This window comes from Rhagoletis pomonella, unplaced genomic scaffold (genome assembly GCF_013731165.1).
Source record: "Rhagoletis pomonella isolate Grant_MI unplaced genomic scaffold, Rhpom_1.0 Rhpom_scaffold_00005, whole genome shotgun sequence".
NCBI classification, from domain to species: Eukaryota; Metazoa; Arthropoda; class Insecta; order Diptera; family Tephritidae; genus Rhagoletis; species Rhagoletis pomonella.
Genome location: NW_023458559.1, coordinates 43,698,732 through 43,709,618, shown reverse-complemented (window position 1 = coordinate 43,709,618; position 10,887 = coordinate 43,698,732).

Genomic DNA, 10,887 nt, shown 5'->3' with positions numbered 1-10,887 from the left:
TTTTATAAGTTTATGCTTACGGTACGAAGTATGTATGTATGTAACTCGCAGAAGAAGATTAGATCTTTAATTTTAATAACAATTATTACTTTTCCCATAAAAAAATCAAAATATGTATAAGTATAAGTATTACTATCAAATTACCATCAACCTATGAAAGAAGCTTTTAAAAAATACTAAAGCATGAGCATACCATGACAAATAACTTCATATGCATAAATGTGTGCATACAAACAAAATTGAAGAAAAAAGAGTGCAACTTAAAAAAAGTTGTAAACTTAAAAATTGCATTAAAAAAACCCTTATTGAGAATCAACAAATAAATACTACTGGCTCAAAACTCTCGAAACATTAAGTGAACATTCAAAAGTTGTTAAGAATTCCTTTGTACTTGGAAAAGCTGGAAAACCAAGGGCTTAAAAATATGTTCAATATGATTGTGAACAGTTCACTCCAAGCTAGAATTAATTTCCACAGCTTTGTCTTTTGAATTGTGACTATAATATCACACATAGAACAGAATATTTCAAATCGTATTGAAGAAATTTTGTTTTGTTTATATATTTGATACTATGTATACACCCCGTGTCACAATTTTAAGCGCGTCGTAAATTGAAAAAGTTTAACAATTTATTATTTTGTTGTTTACATTTAATTTTTTTTTATAAAAATATAATTTATTCTGTGACAAAACCATGAAAATCTAATTTTCAAGGTTTGCGCTTACTCAAAATCCTTCCCACCATGCAAAACATGAGAAATAGGCAACAGTCGTCAATGGCAACAAATTGGCGACTCACCGGTTTATTGCTGTGGTGACAAATCGGCAACAACATTTCTTTCATGTCAACTTTGGAATAAATAAGTTTAAAAAATTTCTAAACTTATAAATTTCGCGTTGATAGTATTATCCAAAATCGTCTAATTTTTACCAGGGACAGAATTGAAAAAATAGGAAGCCCCATAGGGAAAGAAAGAATTATTTCTGTTTCTATATAAGTTCCAATTTTGTATACAAAAAATGATTGAAGTATTAAAAAGAATACAATTATTCCAAATATCGCCTGAAGCGATAAGAAAATGACTCATTCAGGTAATAAGAAAACGACTCGCCCAGGCGAGTTGCCTTCGGCGGACGTTTTAGAGCGACTGGTAATAGGAAATCGACACGATGGCAATATTACCGGCAATAAATTTGTTACCGAGGGCGAAACGTTTTCTTATTGCCGGCAACAAAAATTGTTTGGTGGGTTCTAAGAAGTCGAATTAAAAAGCTTAAAATTTTTATTACAGTGTGTTGACTTTTTTAAATTTTTCGCAAAGTTGAAACTCCCATTTTTATAAAAAAAAATTATTAAAATTAATTCAACAAAAAATTAATTGTAAAAACTTGTAAATATGCGCTGCGCTTACAAATTTTGACACGGCGCAAAGCTTAAGAGCGCACCCAAGTACGAGTGTTAGGGTTTAAATATCTTGCAAAGTTTATGTTATGATTATAAAAGTTTAACCGCTACTCAATTGATCTCTAAAAATACATAATAATAATAATAAATAAATAACCACTTTTTCTGTTTTCACCAATCGGAGTAAATTGGATATTTTTATTACTACCTGGCCAATCTCTAAATGTTTCAAACCAAAATTAGCACTAAATCTCGTTGCTGATAAGTATAATGAAATTTAGAAAAATCAAAATAGTATGTACATATATACATATGTACATATCTGTGTTCGTATGGAAGAGTAGCGTATGTATGAAAGGCTGGCTTTAGTATAATGCGGCATTCGCAGCATACGATTGCGAATGACTCACTGGCGCCGAGCTGTTGAAGAACTTTTGGCAAATAAACATCAAAAAATGTCTTGTGGTTTAAAGAATAAAGGGCATGCCGAATTATACTAAAGCCAACTTCCCGACAGAAGCTACTATTCCATACGAACACAGATATATATATATACATATCGTTACCTTAATATAGCAAGGCCCTATTTCAGATTTTTGTTTCTTAACAGAGTAGTTATAACGCTATATGAATACTAAAGTTCTTCAGTTGCAAATTCCTCCAAAACTTTGGTTTTTAATACACACTGAAACAAATTAATTGATGTAGTAGCTGTTTTTAAATTCTATTAGGTCCTTACTGAACAGTCTGCCGACTTTTGTATACAGCTGGGTTTCGAAAGATAATGAGTTAGAGCCTTTCTATATGAAGGTAACGGTATGTATGTAGGTACATTAGACCGTACCATTTTGGGTGGCGCCCACATACGGCGATAATTTTTTTTTTAATAGCTTCACTGGAACAATCGAAAAACTTCTTCAGCAAAGGCGTAATGGTTTTTGAAGCGCTTTAATTTACCAATATTTGGGTAATACGTTAGGTTGATAAAAGCTGAGATCTGGTGCGTAAGTATACCAGAACAGGGTACTTGCCGTCAATGAACTTTTGTACAAAAAAGTTGTCTCCTTCAAACAAAAACATCAATATATGCCGCAACTTTAAGATCCAAATTTAAATGCGCAAGATATGATGAAAAATGTAAACGAGGCGACGCGACGCCTATGTTCCCATTCTTCCTAATACGGTCTAATGCATATAAATATTTACATACATACATATATTCTTAATGTTCTAAAATTTAATGACGCTTGCAAATTCTGTAAATTTGTTAATTACAAACGCAATTGGAACATTCTGTTCGGTGATTTGGCTAATTTTGGCTCAATCTACATGCCATTAAGCAAAGTTGTCGCAAAGTTGACCCCCTAGCATCCACAAACAAAAAAGAAAACATCTACTTTTTGGTATGCTTTCGTTGATGCCTTCCTCCTTTAAAAATAAAGACGGTGAGAACGTTATTCATAACGGCTGGTGCTATAGCGCCGCGATTGCCGATCATTTCGGGGCCCCAATTGAATGGAATGTTAACTGTAGATATGTTTTTCCAGCAAGATGGCGCCACATGCTGTACAATGCGTCAAACAATCGATGCATTGAAGGAAACATCTGTTGAACGCGTTATTTCACGAAATGGGCCAGTCAATTGACCACCAGGAGCGGGCGATTTAACGCAGCTCGACTATTTTCTCTGGGGTTATGTGATGCTATTGGTTTCTGTGAACAAAGCGGAAACTTTGAACGCATTGGAAGGCCGCATTATGCAAACGGTTATCGGTTTCAGAATGTGCTACATCCAAGTTAACCGCGTGAGCTAGTCCGATTTGAAAATACCTCCAAAAATCTCATTGCTTCGATGCCGAAGATAAATTTTTTTTTTTAAATTTTATGCAGACCTTTTGAGCTAAAATTCTTTTATCATCTGAAAACTATTTTTAAAACCCAATTTCATTATTTATTTTATTTATATTTTATTTTAAACTCTATTTTGTTTTCAATTAATTCCAGCGGACGTAAATTTTAATATTTTTCCGAAATATTTTTGCGGGAGTCTTAAAATATAATATATAATGTATATTTTTTTTGTTTGTTTTTATTTTTTATTTTTTTTTTTAGATAATGATTCACCCTAATGACATATGTTATCTCATCATTTTATTTCAATGTGAAGTTCTACACCTCTAAAACGAAGGAGGTTATCAATTCGTCGCAATATTTTTTAATGTATTTTAATAACTTTGGACCGCATTAACCATAAAGGTGGTACCTCAAGGGTGGTCACATACTAATTTGGTTTAGTTCCGATTATGGGATTATGAAAAAATTAACGCTTCTCCTAAATTTTTATATGAGAATTCATTTGGACTGTTTTTTTTGCTTAAAAATAAGTGGCTTATAGCTCGATAATATTTTGCATTTGCTTAAAAGAAATTTTCAGATTTTTTTAGACTTTCCGAAAGCAAAAAAAGCATTCTTCAATTTCGATCAGATTTTCTGCTCTCCAGCAACGATGAAGAGTGAAATTTAAAAGGAAACAAAAAAAATTGTATTGAATTAAATAAGAATAAATTAAAATAGATTATATTAAAATAAATAACTATGAATTGAAATGAGTGAACATAAATTAAATCAAATAAAAACAAAATAAATTGTGTATGCGTATGATAGTCAAGCGTGAACAGGAGCAATATTGAGGTCATACAATTTTTTTTTTTCGATGAGAAAACTTCTTCTAAAGTGGCAATTTGTTTTACTTATTCAACATCTTCTTTACCACCAAACGAATATTATGCAAATAAAACAAATGTAGGCACATTCTAGTGTGTACGTTAGTTGCTTCAAATTAACAAAAATATTGCATTCAAAAATTCACATTAAAGTGTATGTATGTAAAGTATGTATCAAGAACCCATTATTTAACATTAGTAGGTTTGGATACTAAAAAACTCAAAGTACGTAGCGTATACTTAATAAAATTAAAAATAAAAATAAACAGAAAAACCAACTTATAAATAATTGTATACAAAAGAAATAATAACTGTATAAAGATCTCATTGAATGAAACTTTTTGTGAACAATTTAATAAGTGCAGATTTTACATAACTATTACTAACAACTAACACTTAGAAACATAAATAAGTATACAATTAAAAAATGTACATAAACATATGTATGCAAATACAATAATATATGCACGCACGTAAAAATGAATTATTTAAAGTAACGAGCTAACGAACGTTGTAACCTAACAATTTTCTTCACTTTTTTTTAAGAAGGAACTAAGTTGAAGAGGTAAAAAACAAATTTAAAAAAATGTTTAATACAGCAGCATATCGATGGCTGAGTGGAAAATCGACCTATCTCGGCAGTAAGTTCAAAAACGCCCTATCTCAGAAAAATCCCCTACTTCAGAATTTGATCTTAAAAAGTTTTCTGAGATAGGGCGTTTTGGAACTGGCTGCCGAGATAGGTTGATCTTCCACTCAGTCATCGATATGTAGAGTAGTTGGCTGTAAATTACCAATAAAAATTTTAACAAATTTATAAGCAGCGTATTGTTTTTAGACAGAATAAATAAAGTGCGAAAATTTCTTAGAATTTGTGTATGTCAATGTAGCTATTTACTCTCTATTACTAAGCGTATGGGTGTGTGTATAGGAAAAAAGATTTTCTCTGATCTACAAATTTTTATCTCTTTTGAAATATTAATATTTCATACAATTGTCTACTATTTATTAAGGTTGTAACTCAGTTAAAAAATAAATGGATTTATTTTAAAAATAACATTCAAATTGATTATCTACTAGTGTATTGCATGCATAAATATGTATTTATTCAAGAAAAACAAGAAAAACTCATAACCGTTTCATTAATACGCATACTGAATTAGTAGATTATGTAAAAAAGTAAAACATTCTCTAAATCTTACATGCTTATTTGATGTTGTTTATACTATTCAACATACATACATACATATGTAATTATAATATTAATTTTTAACTCACATACCTAAATAATACATGCATAAATACAAGCAGAGATAATTATGGTTTAAGAATTTCGTATACTATAATTTTAATTACATGCGTATTTACATACATAGTAATAAGCGTTGGCCAATGTATTCCTATTATTTTGATAAATAAAACTAAAATTTAAATCGCTTTAAAATAAAGAAAATTTAATATTTGAAAAACAAAGATAAAATGTTTCTTAAAATATTTTAGGTTAATTGGTGAAACCCAAGTGAATTAAAAAATAAAAATAAGCAAAGAATTGAAGCCGCGCGCATTTTGCTAAGTATTTGGGACCTACAGTTTTGCACCACCTCCGAAGGCCGCCAGGTAGTTTTTTATGGGAACATTTATATGACTAGAAATACGATCGGAGCTTTGCATTGGCGACCGCTATTATAAAAGGCCGGTTGGAAGTTGATAGAACCTAAATCCTGTCGTATGGTACTACGCACCTCTAACCACTCCTTTTAAAGCTCAGTTAGTCTAGACTTAATTTACATAACCTCATATTTTGACCAACTTCTTATATGAGAAACTGGTTAGTCAAAACTAAACTAATCGTTGAAAACTGAGTAATCGTTCAAAATGTTTTACGTTAAATTAAGTTAACGGTATGATGAGATGATCTCCTTTTCGTATATTATGTTAAAAATCACTAGTCTCAACTTTCGGTAACACTCACTGGAAATATGCCAATAGCTTGAAAGTATTAAACTGCAAAGTTTCCATTTCTTTTGGATTTAGAAGAATCAGCTATAACTTCTGAAATAACTGTAAGCAGGTAGGTAGGAGTGGCACATTTTGCATAGATAGAAGGCCTATTGTGTTGTCACAGTCTGATACCGTTCAGTTACGCGGCTGAAAAACAACAGCCTGCCAGCTGAGCTGTTCAAGTACGGTGGCGAGGTGCTGATACGGTGCATGCATAATGTGACCAACCGTACTTCTTTCGGAAGTACAGTACTTCTTTTTTCGCTCTTGTACTTCGTACTTCGAAGTACAGTCAAATGTACTTTTTTGCAATATTTTGTACTTCAGGAGGGAGAATCTGTAACCATGATATACAATACAGGACTGATAGTCCTGTACATTAAAAACACGACTCTTCGTGACTGTCACGTGACTGCACACATTGGTAGAGTGGTCAGAGGAAGCCTTCATGCATGAAGATTATGCAGTAAGGCCTTATTCGATATTGCGGGGGCCTTGAAAAATGTCACTCCAGAGACAATAGTCAAGTATATTCATAATCTGGGGATTAAAACCAACCTAATAAGGCTTATCTACAGCTGACTTCGTGACAGAACTGTCGCGGCGGAGTGGGGTAGCGTCTGCACTCTGTCCAGAGTCAATAGGAGCAGTTCACAAGGTGGTATTCTCTCTCCCCTGCTCGGGTGATCGCCTATGTAGATGATGTGGAACTTTTGGTTAAGGGGGGATTTCTGTACACCCTTTTTTCATCTGGCTCAAGGTTACCTGAACCAGGTAGCTAGGTGGGCGATCAACGGCGGCTGTCGTGGAGGCCTAACATTGAGGAAAAGGTGGGAAAAGTGTCGGTGCTGCTGTAGGGGAGCTATCAGCGAGACTTAACTGGACGCCTTTTAGCTCCGGGGGAGTGCTCCACTTTGCTTGATCTGACGCTTAGGCCACAGCGGGTGGACCACTTGGATACATCCCGAAGCGTTCGCTGCATCAGCTCACAAAGCGTTTGCGGAAACTTTCCCCTGACAGCGATCGCAACGTCATCGGCGTACGGCAACGTCCTCCCCTCTCAAATCTGTTCCACGAAAGAGAGAAGTGGAGCCCAGCCTCGCCCTCACCACTCTGCAGCAGAGTAGCTGACCGATAAACTTTACCAGTGAGTTGGCTACTCCTGGGGCCCTCGCGGCATCAGTAATAGCCCCGGAAGTACGTTGTTGAAAGCGCCTTCAATATCCAAAAATTCGATTTACCTTTACGGTACGCATGTTGGTTATCAGACGGTAAGCGACTGTCAATGGTGTCAGAAAGGAAGCTGCTTACAATCCTTTCGAGTGTCTTATGCGCAAAGGAGGAAAGGCTGATGGGCCTGAGGTCCTTGGGTTAGTATGTGAGGCCTTTCCGGCCTTTGGAATAAAGACGACCGTGATATTTCTCCATGCAAACGGTATGTGATTAAACTTCAAACAGGCCTTGAAAATACTTAGAAGCCATTTCGGAGACACATCCAATGCCTTAATTAGGGGTGCAGGTATTGTATCGTCTGGTCCTGCAGTTTTATATGGTTTAAAGCTTTGTATGGCCGATCTGACTCTTTCCTCCGAGATGGGCATGTTCACGGCGTAGGAAGAAGTTACAGAAGGGGAGTGTTCCACAGCTATGTTCCCAGGAAAGTAAGTAAGAAGCCTATCGGGTTAGGAGATCTGGAGAGAATTTTCCGTATCCTGGCAGCTTCAGAAATACCTTCGATGCCACCACAGAAAACTTTCCACGAAGATCTCTTTGCTTCCCTCAGAGTTTTTTTATAGGACCGGTTTAAGCGCTTGTACTCCTGCTCACAGCTAAGCCTTTTGGCCTTATTGAATTGCTTCCTGCAAGTTTTGCGAAGCGAGTCTAACTCCCGCGACCACCAAGTAGCCGTTTATAGTAGCTCCAATCTGCGTTTTTTTTCTAATTTTTTCCGTAGTTTTGGGCTAGTTAGAGAGAAATTCAATACTATTTCAACATAGCGATGGACAGAGAAGAAGTGTTTATCTAAAACCTCGACCATCTCAGTTAAGCTTTGACTGCGTAAAGTTATGGCTAATACTTTCTTACGGTTTTTAGTTTTATTGTATATAAGTACGTTAGTTGTTAAGAGGTAGTTGAAAAATTACTCACCTCGATCATTCATATCTGTACTGTCCCACTGGACGTGGTTGGCATTCGCATCGCTTCCAATAAAAATGTGACCGTTTTCGTACTTGGTCACCAAGTTACGCACCGTTGCTTGAGGAGGGTGCACCGAGTCGTAGGGCATGTATGCCGAAACCAGCACGATGGATGTGCTCTCCAGCTCCAATAATGTTGTCGCGACGTCACCATCACTGTAATTTGGTAAAAGAAAGATATTTAAATCCGCTTTTGCCAAAATGCAGGCTCTAATTTTACCTTTACCACGCTCTGAGAACAGTTCAAAACCCGTGGCACTCAATACACAGACCCTTGAGTTGCAAACCCACGGTTACTGGATTAGGACCACCTCAGCATCGCCTTTGGATAGACGACATAGAAAAGCAGCCGAGGCTGCTTTAGACTTGTGGAGGTTAATTTGCAGTACTCTCATCTGAGGTATCTGCCACCCCGTGCATCGCTATGACGCTTTGCCTACGCATTGTCGATGTGTAGTTTGATTGTGAGGCATCATTTTTTTCAGCGTCGGAGAGCTCTGGTTCCGGATCCGCGACTTGTGCCTCAATGTTCACGACCATTTCCGCACCCAAACTGTAGGCGCGCTGAGCGTCCCCGCGACAGACCCTCGCGGCCTCGTCGAGGCCATAATACACTCGGCCTTTCCGCCCCTCCAGAAGCTCAAGTGACTCCTTATTTAGAGACAAAACCACTTGTCTTGAAGGCCATCAGAGCCCTCGAATCGGATGACCCTCCAATCACTCGTTGGAAGGACTGGGTTCATCATTTGAAGCATCTTTCGGATGCTCTCTAGTAACGAAGGTGTCGCCGGTACCCAAGCCATTGCTCTTGGTCTGACTGGAATGTCCTTCCAGTCTATAACATCCAGCAGAGCCCCTGGATAGACAGAGCCTATCTTTGCAACGGCGGCCTTGTACAGCGGCATCGATCTCGGGTCCTCACAGGCGACCACTTTTACGTGGCCCTGGTACCAACCAGCGTCTTTTCAAGCTGAAGGGGTTCCGGGGTTGTCCAGCAGAACATCAATAATGACTTTCGCCAAGGCTGCCTTCACCCACCTAAATTGTTCCTTCGGTATGGACCCGAGCTCGTTGCCTCGAACTAAAACCCCTATGAGGATTCGGTCTTTCGCAACCTCGGCAGAGCTGGGTCCGCCCATCCAGGAGTGTGGCCGGACTCTTGGCTGCAGGATTTTTACCTCCACCGACCTTTGTCGCTTTGACGGAGGTTTTCCACCGAAGCTCCGAGAAAGACCTGGATGCTCCACGATTTGGGGAAGACGAAATTTTTAATATTTTTTGTTGTTGTTGTCGGGGTTTTTTATTTTGTTGTGATTCATCTTGTTCGTACGACCACCTGTTCAACGAGGCAAGCGCAGGGGTCTGCGTATTGTGTGCGGAAATCAGACGGTACACCGCGACAGCGCCCTGCGGCTTGGTGTCAGGAAGGCGCCGTTCTGTTAAACCTCCTGGCTGCAAACCATACAATGGACACGGTGTCGCATAACACCGTGGATTAGAGGAGAGGAGTTGGGTTGGGATAAGAAAAATAAGGATAGATGAGGGCAACTTCTCTAGGTAAAACTGCGCTAGCAAAATTTCCCTCCGAGAAAGATAAAAAAACTAAAGAGCAGGGAAACGCTTTTCGGGTCAAAACTGGCAATTCTGTCAAACACATCGAAGACGCCATTTTCTGCAGTTGTTTTTTCATCGATTTCCTAAATATGTACATATATGCAATTATAAAGGCAAATAAACAGAAATACTTACAAATCTTGATATTGATATTGACTTTTTGCGACTACCAACCACATTTCATTTCTCTCAAAACAATATTTCCGTTGCTTTATTTTCTTGTTGGATCTGCTTGCACAAATACAAACGGCATCGCACTTTCTTTATAATAGCGTTTTAAATAACTAAAAAAATATTATATTTATTACAAAAAATTCTACACAATCTCACTATTTTTACTAGCAGCGGAGTAATGGCGGACTTTTTCGTTGAAACTAACAGCAGCGGAAACTGACGAGTAAATAGCAGCGAGGATACGGAAGAAACAGTGTTGCATGCATCAAGCTTTCGCTTATTCGCCAGTTTCCTTTTCGCCAGTTTCCTTTTCGCGAATTAACAAAAGGTTGTTGCAACAGCGGTTTTGAAGTACAGTGGCAAGGCGAATTAATACAAGGTGGTGTTGGCAGAACAAAAACAAAAATTACAATAACAAATTATACGCACATTGACAATCAGTTTAAAAAAAAATTACAATCGACACAAATTTTGACAAAAGGTACGAATTCGCCGTGAAATCAACGTCTACCGGAGCCGTTGTATTCGCCTTGTACAATAGTTTTTACTAAGGCGAATTTATAGCCGTCATCGATTCGCCATCAGTTAGCGAGTGGCGAAACGAACGAACTCAATGAGATACAACCAAACTCGCTATCGTCTATCAGTGCTAGCTAACTTTGTTTTTGCTTTCACATGCAAAATTCTTCTTTAAGCGACCGGAACTCAAACATAGCAAGCAGCGAAGTGGCGAATCGTAGACGGCTTATGTGTTTCGCCGCACGGCTTCTG